The sequence below is a fragment of the Podarcis melisellensis genome (assembly GCF_964234715.1).
Source record: "Podarcis melisellensis genome assembly, chromosome: 3".
NCBI lineage: Eukaryota > Metazoa > Chordata > Lepidosauria > Squamata > Lacertidae > Podarcis > Podarcis melisellensis.
Window position 1 is genome coordinate 108,745,411 of NC_138530.1, and position 23,509 is coordinate 108,768,919.

The following is a 23,509-nucleotide window of genomic DNA, read 5'->3' on the forward strand; positions in this document are numbered from 1 at the left end:
AGTGTGCCTTTGCCCAAAAAAGGTTGGGAAACACTGACCTAGAGTTTAGATTACTTTGGTGCCAGGTCTTCTTAAAAACAGAACCCCATCTCACAACTGCGGTCTTCTGAAAGGTGAGCTAGTGCAGTTTAGTGGCTGAGCTGTAAGTCCACTCATTGGTGCAGCTTGGGATTTCATGGCCTCCATTATGAAAAGGAGCTTGTTTTAAAACTGTATCTTAGATCATAGATCATAGAATTCTGCTCCAAAACATTGTTGATTTGGATTTTATGTCCTGGATAGGCGGAAGGTAAGCTGTCATTGGAAAAGCCTGTACTCAGACCCTTCTAATGGACTTCCTCACTGGGTTTGGGCTATGTGCTGTCCTTGATCGCTGCAGGGGTAGGGTAAAGGTTAAAGGACCCCTGACCATTAGGTCTAGTCGTGGCCGACTCTGGGGTTGCGGTGCTCATCTCGCTTTATTGGCTGAGGGAGCTGGGACTGAGCAACAGGAGCCCACCTCATCGCGGGGATTTGAACTGCCGATCTTCTGATCAGCAAGTCCTAGACTCTGTGGTTTAACCCACAGCGCCACCCGCATCCCTTAAAATAGATACTACTTTGTATTAAAACCCATAAATTATATTTGCTTGTATTGTGAATGTCTATGCACTCATCTGATTTATATATCAAAAACATTTGTTCTAAGGTATTTGGCTCTATCCATCAATACCCTTGCAATATTGCTCAATGACACAGCATCTTAACAAACATGACAACCTGGAAAGCATTTTTTTTACCCACAAAACAACAACTGGAACTTCAAAGGGGAACAAAACACATTACAAAGAGGAAGACTAAAACTTGAAATGAGAGAAGACAGAAGCTTATTTACATCTGTACACTTGTCCAGAAATAATGGAAGAGTGATGAAATATTTTAAACCTGAAGCAACATAATAAGAACAAGTGTGTCGGCTGTATGCAAGAAACATTTTACACATCTAAGCTATACAAAGGGTCCTCTCAAGAAAAAATAGTCTGCTCCTGGTCAAATGTTCCACTAAACAGTGTAGAACAAAATCCAGAAAAACTTGCTTCCTCTAACAATCCCAAACATAGTTGCTCCTTTAAGGATTGGATGTTCAAGATGATGTCTGTGAGGAGCTTGTGCCATTTGAGAAGAGCTTTTGAGAGGTAACTACACTAGCATGGTCTGGAATGAAAATGAGATATCAAACAGGACAATCATGCACCCTATGGCAATCCAAGCAGGAATGAACAGATGATCAGAAGACAATTTTTGAGTATCCTTCTCGATCTGGTTAGAAAATAACTCACAGTAAATTTGCAAAGCAAGGAATGGAAGATCAACTATTCCCATATGTCGCCAAGGTTTGGGGGGGGGGGGGAAGCACATTTTCTCAATATTAGAGTTTTGGCATGTTAAGTTTTATCAATTCAGAGTTATGATAGCTAGCCTTATGCAAAAAGGTTTCTGCCAAACCTAATGGCCAAGCTTCTAATATACAAAACAGCAGAAATGAGATTGTATGATGATCCCATACAGGGTCCTAAATAACAGGAGGATTTTGTGCAACAAGTTCATCACTGCAAGGGCCTACAGATGCACATGGTACAGAATACCCCATGAGGAACGCAGGTGGTGCTGTGGTCTAAACCATCGAGCCTCTTGGACTTGCCGATCTAAGGTGAGCAGTTCAAATCCGTGTGATGGGGTGAGCTCCCATTGCTCCGTCCCAGCTCCTGCCAACTTAGCAGTTCAAAAGCATACCAGTGCAAGTAGATAAATAGGTACTGCTCTGGTGAGATGGCATTTCTGTGTGCTCTGGCACTCGCCAAGGTGTTCCGTTGCACCAGAAGTGGTTTAGTCATTCTGTCCACATGACCCGGAAAACTGTCTGTGGACAAACGCCAGCTCCCTGGGCCTGAAAGCGGAGATGAGTGCCGCACCTCATAGCCAAATTCGACTGGACTTAACTGTCCAGGGGTCCTTTACCTTTTACCTTACCAAACAGGGCTTCTGCTTCAATCATTTACATTAGCAATTTTCACAACAAAGAAACACAAACTTTTTGATCTCAAACTCAAAGGTCATTCCAGATGTAGACCACTTGGACTGCTCCCGGGAGTTGTGGTTTCCGTGATGCAAACTGGCCAAGTCTTATCATATGCACTACCATTCTATGAATTTCTTTATCTTACAGCAATAAAACATACAATTATAAAACAAAACAGTTAACAACCATAAAACCAGAAAAGAAGGGGGAAAACAATTTTAAAAACCAATTCTCCATATAATTTAACTTAACTTCTTTTTTCCTGCTCAGACTCAGTCAATTGATGCAGGAAATGATATTATTTGTGCCACTACATCTAGCTCAGACCCTGGCTCCTTCACAGACTCCCAAGAAGCATTTAAAAGGCACTTTCATGATTACTGTAACATAACCCTTGGCCCTGGAATGGCAATCTTAACAACCAGCCACTCAGATGTGCCTGAGGCCAGTTAGCAGAATGCAGCCATCAGCCAACATCTCCAATTCTCACTACAAACAGGAAATTTGACTACAATAGACAATTGTTCAAAGTAGTGTGTGTCTCCAGCATTTACCGCATTTGTGTGTTGTTGTGAAACAGCAGCTTTCAACAAACTCTTAACTGGAAATAAGACACTGTAAACATTGCCATGCCAAAGGGGGGGAAAGGACTCGTGTTGATAACTTCCCTTCAACAGCTGCCAATGTCTTTAAACCTCCAACTTCTGCAAGAGCACATCCAATTATAGCCGAGCAAAACATTGCAGTGTTCATCTCCCAACATCTCTTATTTGTTTTAACTTAGAAGCAGAAGTGTCACCTGAAAACCTCTTTAAAACTAAATATAGGGCAGCTTGACATCAGATTAATTCATGACAATCATATTCCCACTTATTTGCAGGCCAAAATGATCTATCCCAGACAAGACTGATTCTCAGGTGCAGGAAGGAACATTCATCCAGTATTGAGCAGAGGGTCTCTGGCATTCAGCCGTGTCCACAGTTCAGCAAATATTTACATCTGTGCTAACCCTTTCCATGGTTATTTCATCCTGCAGCAGCTGAACTACAAACGAGATCCCAATCTTTCACAGGCTAAGACAATATATTTGGACCACAATTACAAGATAATTAGGCCCAAGACTTTACCGGAAATTACCTTTCCCCCATGCTGTAAGTCCAGCTTTAATGGTAGATCGGGCCAGGAGCCATGAGGAATAATCAAGTTAAGCATGCTCTTGTTTCTAAGCAAAGCATTAAAATATTAAGCAAGTTGAGTGTTTGCATCACAGAGGAGCCATTGCAAACAATGAAGCACTACTAGTACATGGGACAAACTGAGAAGCCTAGAATAACTCAGGCTGTGATTTTTACATGACATTAACTGATTTAAAACCTTTTAACTGGTTAAAAGGCGCCTCCAATTAATCAAATGGCACATTAAAAAAACCTGTAGTTTTTAAATGCACGTACTTACAAAAATCACAAGTGGCAGTTGTTGTTGTTTACTGTAGTCGTTTAGTCGTGTCCGACTCTTCGTGACCCCATGGACCAGAGCACGCCAGGCACCTCTGTCCTCCACTGCCTCCCGCAGTTTGGACAAACTCATGCTGGTAACCTCGAAAACACTATCCAACCATCTCATCCTCTGTCGCCCCCTTCTCCTTGTGCCCTCCATCTTTCCCAACATCAGGGTCTTCTCCAGGGAGTCTTCTCTTCTCATGAGGTGGCCAAAGTACTGGAGCCTCAGCTTCACAATCTGTCCTTCCAGTGAGCACTCAGGTTTGATTTCCTTCAGTATGGAGAGGTTTGATCTTCTTGCAGTCCATGGGACTCTCAAGAGTCTCCTCCAGCACCATAATTCAAAAGCATCAATTCTTCGGCGATCAGCCTTCTTTATGGTCCAGCTCTCACTTCCATATATCACTACTGGGAAAACCATAGCTTTAACTATACGAACCTTTGTTGGCAAGGTGATGTCTCTACTTCTCAAGATACTGTCTAGACCTGTCATTGCCCTTCTCCCAAGAAGCAGGCGTCTTTTAATTTCGTGACTGCTGTCACCATCTGCAGTGATCATGGAGCCCAAGAAAGTAAAATCTCTCATTACCTCCATTTCTTCCCCTTCTATTTGCCAGGAGGTGATGGGACCAGTGGCCATGATCTTCGTTTTTTTGATGTTGAGCTTCAGACCATATTTTGCACTCTCCTCTTTCACCCTCATTAAAAGGTTCTTTAATTCCTCCTCACTTTCTGCCATCAAGGTTGTGTCATCTGCATATCTGAGGTTGTTGATATTTCTTCCGGCAATCTTAATTCCGGCTTGGGATTCATCCAGCCCAGCCTTTCGCATGATGAATTCTGCATATAAGTTAAATAAGCAGGGAGACAAAATACAGCCTTGTCGTACTCCTTTCCCAATTTTGAACCAATCAGTTGTTCCATATCCAGTTCTAACTGTAGCTTCTTGTCCCACATAGAGATTTCTCAGGAGACAGATGAGGTGATCTGGCACTCCCATTTCTTTAAGAACTTGCCATAGTTTGCCGTGGTCGACACAGTCAAAGGCTTTTGCATAGTCAATGAAGCAGAAGTAGATGTCTTTCTGGAACTCTCTAGCTTTCTCCATAATCCAGCGCATGTTTGCAATTTGGTCTCTGGTTCCTCTGCCTCTTCTAAATCCAGCTTGCACTTCTGGGAGTTCTTGGTCCACATACTGCTTAAGCCTTCCTTGTAGAATTCTAAGCATAACCTTGCTAGCGTGTGAAATGAGTGCAATTGTGCGGTAGTTGGAGCATTCTTTGGCACTGCCCTTCTTTGGGATTGGGATGTAGACTGATCTTCTCCAATCTTCTGGCCACTGCTGAGTTTTCCAAACTTGCTGGCATATTGAGTGTAGCACCCTAACAGCATCATCTTTTAAAATTTTAAATAGTTCAGCTGGAATACCATCACTTCCACTGGCCTTGTTATTTGCAGTGCTTTCTAAGGCCCATTTGACTTCACTTTCCAGGATGTCTGGCTCAAGGTCAGCAACCACACTACCTGGGGTATACGAGACATCCATTTCTTTCTGGTATAATTCCTCTGTGTATTCTTGCCACTTCTTCTTGATGTCTTCTGCTTCTGTTAGGTCCTTTCCACTTTTGTCCTTTATTATGGAAATCTTTGTACGAAATGTTCCTTTCATATCTCCAATTTTCTTGAACAGATCTCTGGTTCTTCCCATTCTATTGCTTTCCTCTCTTTCTTTGCATTGCTCGTTTAAGAAGGTCTTCTTGTCTCTCCTTGCTATTCTTTGGAAATCTGCATTCAATTTCCTGTATCTTTCACCATCTCCCTCGCATTTTGCTTGCCTTCTCTCCCCCGCTATTTGTAAGGCCTCATTGGACAGCCACTTTGCTTTCTTGCATTTCCTTTTCATTGGGATGGTTTTCGTTGCTGCCTCCTGTATAATGTTACGAGCCTCCATCCATAGTTCTTCAGGCACTCTGTCCACCAAATCTAAATCCTTAAACCTGTTCCTCACTTCCACAGTGTATTAATAAGGGATTTGACTTAGATTGTATCTTACCGGCCCAGTGGTTTTTCCTACTTTCTTCAGTTTAAGCTTGAATTTTGCTATAAGAAGCTGATGATCAGAGCCACAGTCAGCTCCAGGTCTTGTTTTTGCTGACTGTATAGAGCTTCTCCATCTTTGGCTGCAGAGAATATAATCAATCTGATTTCGATGCTGCCCATCTGGTGATGTCCATGTGTAGAGTCGTCTCTTGTGTTGTTGGAAAAGCGTGTTTGTGATGACCAGCTTGTTCTCTTGACAGAACTCTATTAGCCTTTGCCCTGCTTCGTTTTGATCTCCAAGGCCAAACTTGCCAGTTGTTCCTTTTATCTCTTGACTCCCTACTTTAGCATTCCAATCCCCTATAATGAGAAGAACATCCTTCTTTGGTGTCACTTCTATAAGGTGTTGTAAGTCTTCATAGAATTGGTCAATTTCAGTTTCTTCAGCACCAGTAGTTGGTGCATAAACTTGGATTACTGTGATGTTAAAAGGTCTGCCTTGGATTCGTATCAAAATCATTCTATCATTTTTGAGATTGCATCCCAGTACAGCCTTCGCCACTCTTTTGTTGACTATGAAGGCCACTCCATTTCTTTTACGGGTTTCTTGCCCACAGTAGTAGATATGATGGTCATCCGAACTGAATTCGCCCATTCCCGTCCATTTTAGTTCACTGATGCCCAGGATGTCAATATTTATTCTTGCCATCTCATTTTTGACCACCTCCAACTTACCCAGGTTCATGGTTCTTACATTCCAGGTTCCTATGCAATATTTTTCTTTACAGCATTGGACTTTCCTTTCGCTTCCAGGCATACCCACAACTGAGCGTCCTTTCGGCTTTGGCCCAGCCGCTTCATCAGCTCTGGATCTACTTGTACTTGCCCTCCGCTCTTCCCCAGTAGCATGTTGGACGCCTTCCGACCTGAGGGGCTCATCTTCCAGCGTCATAACTTTTATATGCCTGTTGTCTTTGTCCATGGAGTTTTCTTGGCAGGGATACTGGAGTGGCTTGCCGGTTCCTCCTCCAGGTGGATCACGTTTGGTCAAAACTCTCCACTATGACCTGTTCATCTTTGGTGCCCTGCTCGGCATAGTTCATAGCTTCTCTGAGTTCTTCAAGCCCCTTCGCCACGGCAAGGCAGTGATCCATGAAGGGGCAGACACCATCTTAAAAGAGGCATTCATGCTTTTCTCACACAAACACAGGATGTAATACCTCTTATTTGAGGGTATCTGCTATGACTTGTTCTCAATCAGCTGGGAACCCTACAATGAACAACTGTCAATCATTTCCTCAGCATTAGTGGCCTAATGGTCCGCTTCATGAGCACAGGCTGAAAATTGGATTACGGAGCAGTAGCAATTTGTGTGAACACAGTCTATTTCCTTGTTTATTTGCTTCCTGAGGAAACCTACCTTCTGCTTGAATGGATCAAGCAAAAGCACCATATGTCATTTGAGAGGTAATGGGCTCATGTTTTCCTTTGACTACACTGCACTGCACTTTTCTCTTTCAGTAAGACTCTGCTCACTTGGTTTCTCAGCTGCTGAACAGCAGTCGCAAAAGAGCTCAACTGAAAGATTGTCAGCCACTCCTTCAAAAGACACACACTGATTATCATCCCCCCCCTCTGCCTTCCCACCTGTCATACCACTCTAAACTGGCTCTGTAAGCTCCCATCTGCATTACACATTTGAAGAAACATCATACCACTTTAAACAGCCAGCAAGGTATCTTGGGAACTGTAGGTTGTTAAGGGTGTTGAGAGTTTCTCAGAGATCCCTATTCCCCTCACAGAGCTACAACTTCCAGAGTGGCTGAACAATCAGTCCCTCTCCCTAGACTCCCCTCTGTGATATTTGCCCCCCCCAAGTGATACATCACCATCTGTGGAGGTGTCATCATCTGTCAGTGAAGAGCTTTCCCCTTCAGGAAAGGCATCTGGGGACAAGTCCAATAGTGAGCCAGTTATGCCAGCTCTGCCTCTATCTCCAATAGACCAGAGGTGAAAGCACTGGTGTGAGAAAATCATGCGTGCCAATTGCTAGATCAACATCTTAGCTAAACCTAGCCATGCATAATACTCCTCTTCCATGCTTCACCTGCTTGTAACCTGTAGCCCACACTGCACTAACTTCATTACTGAAACTTCCTTTTTTTAAAAAAAAATTAATTTTCCAAATTTAACACAACACAAAATAACAAACATACATATAAAAAAGAAAAACAAACATACATTCAAAACTTCTTACAGTTAATAATCCAAATTGCATTCCATTATTGGGTGACTTCCTCAAATCCTTCCTAACTGATTTTCATTAAATCTCATTTCAACAATTTTCCAATATCCACTTTCTAGTGAAATTAACTTGTTCAAATTACTAGCTTCCTTTCTTTTCATAATAGTCTCAATCCATCATTTTATACAATTCAACATAATTTAATCCTAAACCAAATTTAGTACTTGCAAGTATTTCCACTTATGTTATATTATTATATTTTACTAAATATTCCTTAAATTTCTTCCATTCTTTTCCATTACTGAAACTTTCAAAACTTCCAGTCATTGTAACATTTTGATTTCCAGTTGGGGAGCCATGACATTAATGGGTAAAAACTAGACAGCTTTCTCTCCATTGTCATAGTGATGTGTTCCCCACCTCTGACAACAATACATTTTAATACAGTATACTCAACAACCTCAACAGCTTTCTTTGCTTTTCAGAATTTACTCAAAGTAAGGAACGCAGAAGTCCATTGTTCAGTATAAAGGAAGGAAATGAAGGTGAGGTTATTTTAAGCACAAAATGCACACTACTCATTTTTGTAAGTTATTGTCTATGTGGGCTTTTTGTATTAAGTGAAGATCATTACTTTATTAAAAAGACAAATGAGAACTCTGAATCTCGCTTCTTTAAATGTGAATAGCAAATGGCAAATATACTGACAATGAAAGATGAGTTCCGGCTGGAGGCAGGGGCGGGGGCGGGGTGCATATTCACATTGTTTTATTTGCTTCACTGAATATTCTTAAATAGCCCAATCCAGCCTAAGTTCAGCATGCTCAAGACCCAATATTTCTTTTGGGATGGTTAACCATATGAATAAGATCAGACACCAACTTTGCAGAGTAGCAACGAGTCCTTGGAAACCGCCTCACTTTGAAAACTGGGAGCATCTCTGCTTTTTATTGAGTTTATAAGAAAAGCAAAACATTTCTGGAACATGGATTTCAGTGTTTACCACCCCAAGTGAGAAGCCATTAAGAAAGTAAACACTGGAACCTTATACTGTCCATTTTAAAACATATAAAACTAGTTTATGCTGAGGCAGATCCTGTAGTTCAGCACTGTCTATTACTCTCACTGGCATGCACTCTCCAAGGTCTCAGACAGACCTATGCCCACCTAGCAGAAATGACTTCAGTTTCAGAAGCTGGAAACAGAACTTGGTTCATCTGCATGCAAAGCAGGTGCTTAATCACTTAGCCATGGCACCTCCATATCTTTTTTTGTACAGCTCTTTTTCACCTTCCCTTAAATTCCCTTTACTAGAGTTACTAGTAGAGTTTACTTATATCCTATAAAGTCTTCCTTCAGTTTTCTCCCACCCCTTTTATATTTTAAGCTCTTTGACTATCATTCCAGGTACAGCCAATCTATCTAGTTCATCATAAGTATGGCAAAGTCCACAGCTGGCACATAACACAAATTGACTAACCCAATATATTCATTCTTTCACTTGCATACCCATGTTTTATAAACCCCATTTAACCTTACACTTCCCCAAGATTCCTTCAAAACCTAAGGTTGCCCTTTGCTGTTCACTCTTCACGTCATCCCTGAGTAACTTCCTCAAATCTTGCTCATGATACGTGAGCAACAAATCTTCCTCTTCATACTGTGGAGGCCAAGCCAAGAAAGCAAGAACTTTGAACTCTTTCCCTCACTAGATTCATAGAACTTTGGCTTTATTATTTCTGGCTTCAGAAGTTGATTTGTTAGTCTATACTGTTTATATTGAGTGCACTTCAGGGTTCTGTGTTTAGCTTCTGCACACTTGTTTGGTTTCCTTTGGTAGTTTAAATGGAAGAGTAAGATAGAAATACAAACATGTTGTTGAAAATTTTCACCAAAGACACCCAGCACTATCTTTGGGTCTTAGACCTTTCCCTTCCATCCAATCTTGTAACTGTCTGATATTTCCATTTGCATGTTTCATTGCATCCCATTTTCCCTCATAAACACATCTCTCCTCAGTTTCAGTATCCACTGACAACACCATCGACTCTGTTGACCAGGCCTCAAGCCTTGGCTTTAGGACTCCTACATCTCCTTTGCGCCCCACATCCAGACCACTGTAACATCATGTTCCCTTGCTATGCACAACACTGCAGAAAGGCAGCCCTTCTTCCCTGTTCCCTTGCTAAGCACTCTTTCCATGCTCTGATTACCTCCTCACTTGAAGACTACAGCCTTTTCTTCACTGGCTTCCCCTTCCCACAACTTAGTCCATTCACCTCCTGCCACCAAAGTTCACCCCTCTCATCACTCAGACTTCATGGCAGTTGCTCCCAGACAGACTGTGTAAGAGGCCACATTTTAGGCTTGAGTAAAACAGGTGCTATTTATACGGATCAGCCTAGGCACTACTGAGCAACGATGGTGTCATTGCACACGGCACTTTTCTCTATGAAAAGTAGAGAGTTAGTTTCAAAATATATATATTATACATCATCCTGATATTAACACAGCAAGACAGTCTTGATAGCACAGGTAGTATTTTTGGCTTCGGGACATCAAGCGTCACAGAAGGACTATTGAGCATGCAAGTCTAGTGCCCAGAAGCTGTCACTGTACGGAAATGGGGAGGGGGGGGGAGATACCACATCCTTTCCTCAGCTGTTAGAACAGGAAAGAAAACTGGAGCGCCATAAGGATTTTACAATTGGTTCTTAAGTTACACAAACAAGACATTTGGAAGGTAATTTCCTTGGCTGAAGGCTTCCATTTTTCCTCCTCACCCAAAACAAAAACCTTATTAAGAAGTTTCCATTGGGATGACAAGCTTTTGCCTGTGAAATGGGGCTCTTGTATTGCATCCAGGACAGGGCTGCTGTTGAAAACTAAGAAAAGCAGAGGCTCATCTGATGCAGCTTCTCATGCACTGCACATGTGAAATCTCTTACTGTCTCTGAGCGCTCTCCAAGGGCCCTGTTCTCTTGGTAAAGTATGGCAAACCTCAGCATAAGTATTTAGCAACAGATCAAGCACAAACTGTCCTTACAAAAAAAATGCATCTCCAGCCATTTTTGATGCAGAATAAGGAGGCATACATCCGTCCGCATCAGTGACTGCTTGTACTATCCTATTGCTCAAAGCACCGTCTTGTTAAAGCATCTGAATCTGCACCAATTATATTCTTCAGTGCTTGTTTTACTTTCAACCCTTTAGCTAGTTTTTTTAAGAGAGAGAGAGAAAGAGAGAGAATGACGGATGCCCCCAGGACTTTCCTTGCACACTTACTGCAGCGAAGCAGTTCCTCAGTTTACCCTCTGGTTTGAAACCTCAAAGATGCAAAGTATGCTTAACCTCTTTCCACCCCGCCCCATGCTTTGGAATAGATAATGCTTGCACTCTGGTTTCTTTTCAATCTCTCTTTTGTGTTTCCTTTTCTTTCTCGCCAACTCTCCAAGCAAATTGCCCACCCTGCTTCGGACAAAGTGCTATTTATGTTTGGACTCTCTTCTTGTTATGTACTGAAGTTCTCACCCTGGGCCAGCCGGGGGATACTGTAGATAGTTATGCAAATAGGGGGTCAAAAGTGATGTTCAATGATTGGATAGTTTTAGAAAATTGTTACAATTACGTTGTACTGGAGCTCTATATAAGCAGGCTGACTGAACCATTCAGTTCAGTTCTGTTCTGGCTTGTGAATAAACAAGAGCTGTTTGAAGAATCGCTGTGTCGTCTGATATGTTCACCCACAACTTAGCACTTCTCTAACCCCATTTGCCCTTCTGCAAGTTTATCTGGCATCCATTGTCCTCCCATTTCCTTATTTCGTCTCATCTCCATCCTCTGCAGCCTTCCAGTATTGCAAATAGTTCCTTCTTACCCAGTCCTCACCTGCTTTCTTTAGATTGAACCCATTAATTCCCAGTCCGGTCTGAATGATGTCTATCTTTGTAATACACCACCCATTTGGTTACTTTAAATGTTGGCTTATATTCTCATTGCTAATTCCCCTTAGAATTGCTATGGCACACCATGGCTATGGGTTAAAAAATATATGGGGCAGGTATGTGTGTACACAGGTACACAAGAACACATGGTAACAACAGAGAAAGGCTGAAGATCCCAAAACATTTTCCCCCATTGCATTTGCAATTTCAGGGCCTTATGCCAGACAAAGTTATTTCTGCTCTCCATAGGATTAAACAAATCACTTTTGCTACTATTACCGTGTCGATCACTGCTGCTGTTCCCTCACCAGCTTTTTCCTCCTGTCAGAGAAATAACTCCTTGTAGCTTTTCAGTCACTAGGAGAAAATATGCCACTGAGACTTTTATCCTCTCCCAATTTGGGCGTTCGTGGCTTGACGGAACAGAAAGACTATAGTTCAAACAAGCTGGCAGGTTCCTTTCCCTAACTGCTGTGAGCTAAAATGTAACACATCACTGGATGCCCATTTAACTCCCCTGAAACTTCTTGAAATCCATTCTTATAGCAGCAGAAAGTCCAAGTCTGATTGCAATACTTACCTTACCATACATGTGTAATCCCTGGGGTGTTAAATGCGCAAACCAAAAGAACAGCATATATCCCATGCTGCAGCAACATTCCTTTATTTTTTAAGAATCCTTTTTGAATAGCTTAACATGTATTCCCACCTTCGCTAAATCACTCCCCAGACGGTGGTGCTGGAGTTTGTACCGTGCTGTCCTGCCTTCGTGAAATGAGCTCAGTGCTTTATTCAAAGGGGTCCCAGGGGGGCATATGAACTTATCAGTCTGCCTTTTACTGAGCCAAAGCCATTTTGTTCATCTTGCCCAGCACTGCCTGCTCTGACTAAGCAATGACTATCTGAACTCTTAGCCGGAGACCTTTCCCAGCCCTCTCCAATATCTCTGCTATCTGAAGGTGCCAGGAATTGATCTCGAATCCTTCTGCATGCTAAGCATGTGCTTTACCACTGAGCTACCTCTGATTCAGCCACAAGCTTAACAAAAGTAACTTGGCTTTACCTTCACAGAATCAGAGTTGGAAGGGATCCCCAAGGGTCATCTAGTCCAACCCCCTGCATTGTAAGAATCTCAACTAGATCATCCATGACAGGTGGCCATCCAACCTCTGCTTAAAAACCACAGCCTCCCAAGGAAGTCTATTTCCCTGTCAAACAGCTCTTGCTGCCACAAAGTTTTTCACTTTGTTTAGTCAGAATCTTCTTCTAGCTTGAAGCCATTGGTTCATGTCCTAACCTCCAGAGCAGGAGAAAACAAGCTTGCTCCAAGCTTGATTAGGTTATTTCTCTGAATGCAACCTTGCTGTCCTTTGACTTTTTTGTTCCTTCCCTATGTTCTCAAAAGATATCAACCTCTGAGCCTGTGCCTTGACAAATATGTAATATTTGTTTCTGCAGTAAGACAAACACTTTCCCCTTCTCCCAGTTAGGAAGCCTCTGTGATTTATCTCACATCACCTTCATTTTAATATGAAAACTTCTTAATATTTTGTCGCCCAGGCATGAAACACACTGCGTCTCTAGCTGCCTCACTATTTTAATCCTTTAAATAAGGCCAGAACTGGTAGCTTGGGCAGCAGTAATCATCTTGTCTTCTATTGTACCATACAAGCTTAACAGTGCAATTTCAAGGAATCATTTCATTTACATTCAAGAATGTAATACGATGGTTTGTGGAGCGAGAGGGAAAGAACTTGGATGGGCCCCAAAATTTCTCAAAGTACAATTGGTCGGTGGGAGCTGGGGGTGGGCCATGTTTGTCAAGACCTCTGCCAAACCAGGTAAAACTTCATCTGCCTTTAGTTCCAGGATGACAGAAAAAGAAAATTCTCAGAAAATGAATTTCATAAATTGGATTCACATCTTCCCAGAAATCCTCCACTTTATTCGGGGGCAGAGAAGTTTGTTGGAGGAGAGGGATTTCACCAAAAACTGTTGTGGAGGGTGTGGCGTTCGTACGGAGCCCCCGGTCGTCTAACGGACTATTGACCCGTACACCACTAAACCGCTGCCACCAACCAGGTTCCCCCTGGTAAAATCACTTCAGTCTCAGTCAGCTTCTCAATTAATAAAGAAGAGTATATTTTATTTCAGACACAAACAAAACTTTTACGGCATTCCAAACCTTGTTGTCTTTACTTTCTTAGTTTTATTTTCCTCTCTCTATCTCTTCTACCTCCCCACACTCAAGAACCCACGGCCCTAACTGTCTCTCTATTACGAACTGCCTTTCCCCACCAGCCAACCCACTAAAACCCACCAACAACCCCCAACAAACTCCTCCCAGAACTGGTTTTATAGTCCCACTGACTCCACCCCCCTGGGTCCTGTCTGTGCAACCTATTTAACTATTTCCCCTCCAGCACTCTCTCATATATGTTAACGTCACAGAGGGGTGCAGAAATTCTCCAATAGTTTGATGGGGTGCTAGGGGTTCAGAGCAAGTGTACCACAGTCATTTGAGGTCTACAATAACGTAGTGCTATAGTCACATTGGTGAGGATGGATGGTTTGCAACATGGCTGACAAGGCTATGCGATCCTGCCTCTCTCCATTACCCAACCCCCTCCATCATTTTCTACTGCAATGATCTCAGAGTCAAGCAATGAGTTGGACCCTGAGTCAGTCTCTTCAGGCAACTGAGCTTTGTCTTTGAGAAAGGATTAGGAAATGCATTGTCTTACTCCACCTACCAGAGTCCTGAGTCAATATTCAGCAGGGGGAAGCATCCTACTCAAACCCACTGGTGTGCTTCTCAATTTGGAGCTAACTTGGTGGGGTAGACTGAATGTAGGAATGTACGAGCATTGGTGCCTATAATCTCAAATTAGATTTTCATTTTTCGAAACATGGGCCAGCTTATACATTCATATCAACAAGACTGAAACCAGCAGCTCAGTTCTAACATTGTCTTGTTGTTTGCTAACAGCCGATTCAGAAAATATATGAAGCTTTCTCCTTTCAGTTTTCGATCTGCAATCAAAGCATGAAGTGGCTGTCCTCAAACTTACAGCAGCTGAACATCAAACTCCCATGTCATTAGCAAACTTAAAAAAAAAAAAACTTTAAAGGATCAAGTTCATTTTTATTTATTTTTTCCTTCAGGGTGTACATCATCTAAGGAACTCCAACCGAAGTTCTCGTTTTCATCAGAAAATTCAGACTGCAAAATAAATTATGCCTGCTTCTACCCTCGAGTTTTGATCAGTTTGCTCCTGAATGAAATATCTCCCCAAGAGAAGTCTTTCAGTATTCATGAATGTAATGTACATTTCAAGTTGCGCCTTGCATGATAATCAAATTGAGACCTGGGAGCTGGGACGCTTTCCCCTTGTTAGTGCTATTAGGATGCTTTTCGTAGTAAGCACACATCTTCAAATCCAAAAAGGGATTATAGGCATTTTTAAAAAAAGCAACCAAAGCAGCAGCAGAGTTCAATAAGATCTGTCCAATCTGTCAAACTGAGTTTAGCTAATTGATGTCACTAGCCGAAAAACAAATGTTGCAGGAATTCTGGACATCGATAGGCCATCAGATGGAAGCTAACATCGCTAACGACATGTGATGTTTACTTCATAGCTCACTTTCAGTGCAAGTTTTCTTTCCCACAGAAAACTCACAGAATAAGAAGAAGACCACAGCGGCGGGGGAACTATGGATTTTCAATGTCTGAGGTCTCTTGAAAATGAATGCCAAGTGTTTCAAACATGGCATGCTGATGACTATCCATCCCTGCTACAAATCTAGAGACCTATACAGTCCTAGTTTGAAGAGATGTTCTTTGTTTTGTTAACATTCAGGTCATAAATTGCTCTGCTTCCTTGTTTGATCAGCTTGCCCCAGAGAATCCCACTCTATTGCCACACTTAAGGTTTGTGGTATTGTGTACATTGTGGAATTTAAGCCATTAGCAGTCCAGTTGAGCAGCAGGTCTAATGGCATTCAAGTGTTTAGTTAACACCTGCCAGTACTTCACGACGTTTGGTTCACTGTTCACCAAAAAGGGGCTGCAAACCTATGTTACTTGGCTGTCCTTGTTTCTTCCAAGGGCAAACTTCCTTCATTCTGTTGAGAAACCCACATTAAGATGCACAGCCTCACTTGGCTTCTATTCACAAAGTCCTGTGTTGGCTTCGAGGATGAATTTAAGAATGTTTTTATTTACGTTCCTGGGCATGAATGCATGTAGTTCAGAACAAGCTGATCTTTTCAGGTCATTCAGTAAAGGATGGGTCATTAGCTTGCATTTTTCCTGAACATTTCCTCGTCGTTTTTTTGCAACCAGTTACAAATGAGCCTTTTAAAGGGACAGGCATATTGGGAAGGCAACTGATTTACCAATAGGAATTGCTTAGACAACCGAAGAAAAAATTAAAACTAGTCAGCTATCTTACCTTTTATTAGTATTTGGTCTTTTCTCACTTTCTCCTGCCCTCCTTCCCTCTCTCTGTAGTACCGAATGGTTATTGTTAATAGCCGCCAGGGATACACAGAATCAACTATGGAGGTTATGGAGACTATATTTTCCATTAAAATCACATGCTTGTCATGGGGTGGCCAAGTCAGGATGATGTAGATTGATGGTTGGCTCCAGTGTGGTGGGGAGGTCTCTGCCAGACCTGGGGGAGCCTAATAGTGAAGACCCTGGAGGTTGGACCAGATGTGTGTGTCCCTCAGCCTGTTCTCTCACCTCATCAATCCCCACAGCAAGAGCCAAGAGGCCTCTCTGCCTCTTCAGCTTTGCTTTCCTAACCACAACTGTTGAAGTCTATCTCTGACACCTTAACAGTGTCTCTCATGCCAGATGCTGAGTCTAGCTCTCTTTCTCCAGAGGGGGGTTCCCTCCATCACCTAGGTCCCAGAGGCGCCCAAGGAAGGAGGCATGAACGGTTGGAGCAAATCCCACCTCCAAGACAGAGTGCAAGACTGCTTGCTAAGGAACAGAACTGTTTGATGAATTAAGTTGAGCCTTCGCCATATAGGATGGCAAGGGTTGTGTCAGTATCAGATGTACTGCCTGCTGTGCCTTAGATGAGTGATTTGCAAATGTAGGGCACCAATCTAAGCATTAGCACGCTTGCAAAGATCATTCAAGTTTTTGTTCTTCAACAACTGGGAGCCAGGACAATGCTCCACCAAGACACAGCTTCTACTTTTTCCAAAATTGTTCATCATTACATCATTACATACAGCAGAGAAGAGTAATTGTAGCATCCTGGGATTGTTTCCCGTACTAGACCCACTCAGAGTAGACCCACTGAAACTGATTGACATGACTAATTTGGGTCCATTAATTACAAAGTGTCTACTCTGAGTAGACCTTAATTAGATACAACCCCTGACACACACTTGGCAAAGATGTTGCAGGACTAAATCATTTGTACACAAGAGAAACCTCCACAAAATTAGGGGGGGGGTCATTTTATGTTCTACACAAGGAGAATGTTCTGTCCCCCCCCAATACAAAATGCTCCTGAAAGAAAGACTCCTCTGAAGATGTGCCATTATTCAAGAAGCAAAATCAGATCCCATGTTCCCCATGCTTTGAATATAATCTATACTTTATGTATTGTTGGCTGTAATAGATAACTTTGGTACAGGTCAATTAAAAGAATTTCTAATTTAGCTCGCTTTGCAACTAAACGAACAAACAAACAAAATCCCATATATTTATCTGAAGATAAAAAAAAAAATTGTGGCAAATGAAAGAAACCACTCAACCCTAATCTCACTGAAATGCAAAGCTGGGTATTCTTCACTGACATGCCAGAGGGCTGTTCTTTTAAATGCTGATATTTTTAGAAGGTTATCGTGATTGTATGCAATCCTTTCTAATTAAAAGTTAAAGACATACCATCATGCATGTTCACTAAGTTCAAAAATGAGAAAACCACAATTCCCTCATTGGTAAATTTCTGTTCTCATATGGCATGTTTACACTGCAGACTTGCTTATTTCCATAAATGAGGAGAATAAAACAACCACAGTAAGTGTTTCACTTGCTGATTAAAATTTGCTCCCCTAATTAGCAAAGCTGATATAAAGACTACCTTGTTAGGGCCCGTGAAAGATCTGCTAGTTTTGTAAGATGGGAGTGTGTTCCCATCTTCAAAATACTTTCACTGAGATTTTCTAAATCGCATTTAAAAAGGACAAGAAATAAAAATAAACAGCACAAACAATAAGCAAGAACATTTGAGCCTACTGAGATCAAGCAAACCCCTTCGCTATTCTCTTTTCAGCACCTGCTAAAAATATATCTGTTTAGACAAGCCCACCTAAATGCTTAGAAAGTTGAGGTAATCTGTTTTAGGAATCTAACTTTTCTATGTTTTAAAGTAGGGTTGTAATTTTTTATTGATTTTACCATTTTATAATCAAGCGGGGAATAATTTTTATGAGATAAATTCATTAATCAATTAAAAGTTGTGTGCTGTGTCCTGTTGATAGGGAATGTTCTGTGGGTCGGAGGCAAAAATTGGGGGGGGGTCAAGGTGGGTCAGTTAGTGGGGAATATTGGAGGGTAGGAAATAGGTCTCTGCTTGTTTCTAGTCAGAAAAATGGAAAATGAAATCTGGGGGGGGGACACACCAAATGACTTAGAAAACAAGAATAATATTTTTTAAAAAAACAGGAAGAAGCAGGCACTGCAAGATTCTCCATCGCATGGCTTAGTTGAGACTGCCCAGAAGCTTGCTTACTCCTCACCCTATCCTTTAAACAAGAGGGAGAGAGGAGACAGCCTAAGAGAGATGCCCCTTCTGTTATAGCTACAAGGAAAGCAGAGAACATCTCATCAGTGGCACCTTGCAAGGCAGGCGATACATTTCCTGCCTTGCAGTGCAGTAGGAACTTGGGTGCCCAGACTGATAGCTTTCCTCACCCAACCAAAGCCTGACTATGAGGCCATCGACCACAGAGGAAAAGCCAGCCACTTAGCGACTAAGACAGTGCATGTCTGTTCCCCTGCCTTAAAAGAGTGGACTTGGGGGCCGCCTACAAAGCTTCAGTGAGCAATTGTGTACCTGTTTCCTCTGTCCAACATGCAGTTGCTCCACATGCTGTAGCAAACGAATGGATGGATGCAAGCCAAGGATTTCTGACGGGAAATCTTTCTCTTTCAACCATGTCCCCAAACAGTGTATGGAGGCACAGGTCCAAAATGGCCTGTTAGCAACTATACTCTTACAGTGCAAGCACTGCTTGCCTGAGGATTGTGTTCCTGGGGGCTGGGTGTAAAGACAAAATTGTGCAAGGTCAGAAGAACACACAGAACTGCCCCCAATGTCTGAGCTCTCAAGATGGCCCCTTGAGATCCCATGATCACTTCCATGACCATCCCAGAGCCCTGTAAGCAAGGCAGAGGGTTTTAAAGCCCCTTTTGTGCAGAGACTCAGCGGAAAAGGAGTTTTTAAACTCTCCACCTTGCTTACCAGGCTTACCCCCCCTCCCCACCACTATGTACTGATATTTTGATTGCATTATTTGTTGTTTTGCTATGTGCATACCCCAACCTGGGACCTTATGGTGAAGGACAGATTTTAAGTAGAATTATCATCACCAGCAGCAGCAAAAATATTCAAAAGAAACTTTCCCTGTGCTTAACATCTCTCCCATGGGCATAGCCAGGATTTATGGCGGGGGGGGGGAGGAGTTTTGGTGGGGGGAGCAGAACTGAGCTACCTGTGATGTGATTGGTCAGCAAGTTAAGTATTTTTATTTATTTACTTGATGGGGGCGGTTAATCCCGGCTACATCCATGATCTCTCCCCCATCCTTTCAGAATGTTTGGAGAAATTAAATGTTTTTAATATCTTCTACTTTGCATATGGCTCAAGAAAACAATGCATAGTTTTATTTTTATTTGAAAAGCCTTCCCTGCTGAAATATGTATGACTACTGAGCAGTAATAATAAAATGCATAGCACATTTAAAAATGAATGTTCACCATGGGGAATGTGCCCTACACCCAACTAATGCCACTATTTCAGCTTGTTAGCAAAATCCTCAGAGCTATATAAAGATTCTAGTTTCCATAGAAACTGTTGTGTGAAACTTCGGGATGTTAAGCACCCATGTTAATTTGAATTTCCATTTGCTAACTGCTAATACGCTATATCATTTCTAGTGTCGCAAGATAAAAGCATAGGTCATGATCTACAGCTTTTCACCGTGCTAATGTGCCCACTCCCCTCCACCCCTGAGCCCCATCCCCACCCCCAAGTACCAACAAACAAGCCCTACATAAACCCCAGGTACACCTTCTTCCCAGGATATCCTGTGGCCTGGTGGCAGGAGAGAGTGTAGCTTGTTGTTGTTGTCTAGTCATTTAGTCGTGTCCGACTCTTCGTGACCCCATGGACCAGAGCACGACAGGCACTCCTGCCTTCCACTGCCTCCTGCAGTTTAGTCAAACTCATGCTGGTAGCTTCGAGAACACTGTCCAACCATCTTGTTCTCTGTCGTCCCCTTCTCCTTGTGCCCTCAATATTTCCCAACATCAGGGTCTTTTCCAGGGAGTTTTCTCTTCTCATGAAGTGGCCAAAGTATTGGAGCCTCAGCTTCAGGATCTGTCCTTCCAGTGAGCACTCAGGGCTGATTTCCTTAAGAATGGATAGGTTTGATCTTCTTGCAGTCCATGGGATTCTCAAGAGTCTCCTCCAGCACCATAATTCAAAAGCTTCAATTCTTCAGTGATCAGCCTTCTTTATGGTCCAGCTTTCACTTCCATACATCACTGTATGGAGTGTAGCTTACATGGAAGGTAAAAGGTAAAGTAGCCCAATGTTGCCACAGTTAGCACATGGATATTCAAGTCCTTACAATATAATCTTCTATCACTCTCTTCAAAGATGTTCAGAAGAGGGTGGGTGTTACAGAAGAGTTATGTACTTCAACCCCCTGCAATGAAGGAATCTCAACAAGGTCATACATGACAGGTGGACACCCAACCTCTGCTTAAAAACCTCCAAGGAAGGAGAATCCACCACATCTCATGGGAGTCCGTTCCACTGTTGAGCAGCTCTTACTGTCAGAAAGTTCTTCCTGATGATGAGCAGGAATCTCTTTTCTTGTAACTTGAAGCCATTGGATAGGATCCTAGCCTCCAGAGCACAAGCAAGCTTGCTCCATCCTTCATGTGACAGCCCTTTAGATATTTGAAGATCGCTATCTCCTCTCAGGATAAACAAATCCAATTCCCTCAACCATTCCTCATAGGGCTTGGCTTTCAGACCCTTTATCATATTGGTTGCCCTCCTCCACACACATTCCAGCTTATCAATATCCTTAAAATGTGGTACACAGAAACACAGAGAGATGGAACTTTTATGTTTCCACAAACCCACCAGAGCCATCTGCAAGTACCCATTTTCTAACTGAAAAAGTCACGGCTGCTTTAGCACAAACACAACTCAGAGTAAGCAATTTTATTCTAAGGGCAAAAGTTTTTTGTGATTGCATTCTTTTTAAAGTCAACCCTGAACTGGGGGAGAGTGACTGAATTATATCTCATAAGCAAAGCATTTCAGCATTTTTATTTATTTCCTAAGATTCAATCTATAGGCTCATCCTTCTCAGCTTCTCAGCTTCTGCTGAGAGACCCAAGAACCAGAAATCTAATTTTGTTTTTGAAAGCAGCTAATATTTCCACTTATCACATAATTGTAGAAGCAGAACCTTTTAGAAAAGCAAACGCTATGACATTCAGAGTAACCTGACATTTGGCCAACTAACATTCTTATAGGACTACTAAAATCCAGTTTTAAAAATGCAGTCGTGAACAGCATTTTAATAAGAGAGCTGTCTCAACACTGTCTCTGAAAAATATTTTTTAATATGCTTCACAGTTAGATCAGCTATCCATAATTCAAAAACAAACTTCCACCATCTATTTTACATGCAGGCAGAGGGGTGAGGTGGGTGGGTGGGAGGTTGAAATTAATATGGAGACAAAGGTTTTATGGAGAAATAATTATCCCTTCCTCGTATAACACTCTGTGACAAGAAACAGAACCACAATGGGTAGCTTTTTAGATTAAATTTTTCATATTGTGAATATGCTCCTACAAATTGATCCTTTCACTAAATTGTCAATATTAGCAAGATGCATATGGGCTAATTTTCATGGAGGTGTGATGAGCGCAATGACACTTTTTCCTCTCACGCCGTTGGGCCTGCTCTCACTTAGATAAATTGCCCCCAACTCACTGAACAACCATTTACCCAAAGGTTTTTCTTTTGTTTAAATAAAACTATCCCAGATTATCCTGTGGGGAACCTTTGTGAGGGGATAACTAGTAAGTTGGAGTCTCAGGTGGGTTTTCTTTAAATAAACAATAGATTTATTTAAGGCAAGATAATACATAACACAAGTGGATAAAACTTAGGTTACTGCAGGAATACAGTGCTATTTCACTTTAATTCACCCTTAGTTATTTTGTGTTATAGGTCTGTCCCTTTATAAGGTGATACTTTCTTTCAGTTATCCACCCCCTTTAACAATCCTGCTTCTGAGGTACTTTAAGAAATAGACCCAAGCACTCTCTACACTCCCTCCCTTCACTGGGTTTGGGAGTCTCCCGCTTTCTCTTAAGAATCTCTCCCCTCTAGATTGAGTCCCAAATAGGCTGTTCCTTTCCAGCTCCTACTTCTCCTGGCTCAACCTCTGCCTCCCAGTAAAATTCCAGTCTATTCCTCCTACAGGACGCCACACACTGTCCTTCACAATGCACTCATAATGGAAGTTCTTTTCCAGAACCAACTCTTTTTCCCTTTCACTCTTTACACCTCAACCCGACTCCTAACCTGTCTCCCTACCTATCTCCCAGCCTCTCCAACCTCAATTCCAACCCCACCTCCTCAACCTCTCTTCATATTCTCTCCTTTAAACTCTCCCTCATGGAACCATGGCCAATCAGAGGCTGCCATTCTTTAAACATTTGCTGGCAGGAGAAAAAAGAAAAAGAAACACTTGTTAAACCAACCTGCCCAGCAAAACCAACTTTTTCATCACAGGAGGCTGTCAACCTGTTTCTAAGGACAGGTAAGGGTTCACGTGATGGAACTCTCTTCCATAAAGTAAAGACCCCAGCGCAAAGAAATGTAGCAAGTGAGAAAGAATGCCAGAATCCATCACCCTTGCAAGCTAGTTTTCATTTTGAAGAGAATCTCTTTTGCATGGAAGAGAATCACTGGTACAGAAAGTTGACCATCCCAGGGAAAACTAGATCTTCACACCCCATCTTTCTGATTTTCCTTCTGTTCCTGCAGAATATCTCTTCTGAAACACCCTTCAGTTTCTTCTATTCTTGACTGCCCTCCTATTGCTTCTGGCAGAGATTCCATTTCTCTACCCACATCGGGCCATTTACCCCGAGTGGTTAATTCAGAATGCAATTGGAAACAATGGAAATATTGTTACTGGCTTGGGAGTGGCTCTACAGAGATTGTGAGATGGATTTTTAGCTAAAGGAGAGACTCTGCAGATCATTAATATGTACTGGCAGACATCAAATAATTCTTGAGGCAAGGCTGCGAAAATCCACTCATGACTGGCATCTTTAAAATTGAGGCTACCAATCTAGTAAGTAAGGGCACCATGAGTACTGGAACTTTTGCCCCAGGCAGCAAAACGTCTTGGGTCAATCCTGCACTAGTCCAT

At 42.2% G+C, this 23,509-nt stretch overlaps 1 protein-coding gene and 1 long non-coding RNA gene across 5 annotated transcripts in view; one reads left to right on the top strand and one right to left on the bottom strand.

The window, feature by feature from the left end:
• Positions 1-15,037, top strand: part of LOC309367287 — a 32,451-nt gene extending 17,414 nt beyond the window's left edge. For both annotated transcript variants that reach the window (XR_014166984.1, XR_014166985.1), the window contains exons 5-6: positions 8,329-8,388; positions 14,953-15,037. This is a non-coding gene — a long non-coding RNA (uncharacterized lncRNA). The remainder of the gene's footprint in view (positions 1-8,328; positions 8,389-14,952) is intronic.
• PLCB1 (phospholipase C beta 1) overlaps positions 1-23,509 on the bottom strand; it is a 455,075-nt gene that overhangs the window by 293,550 nt on the left and 138,016 nt on the right. The window lies entirely within an intron of this gene.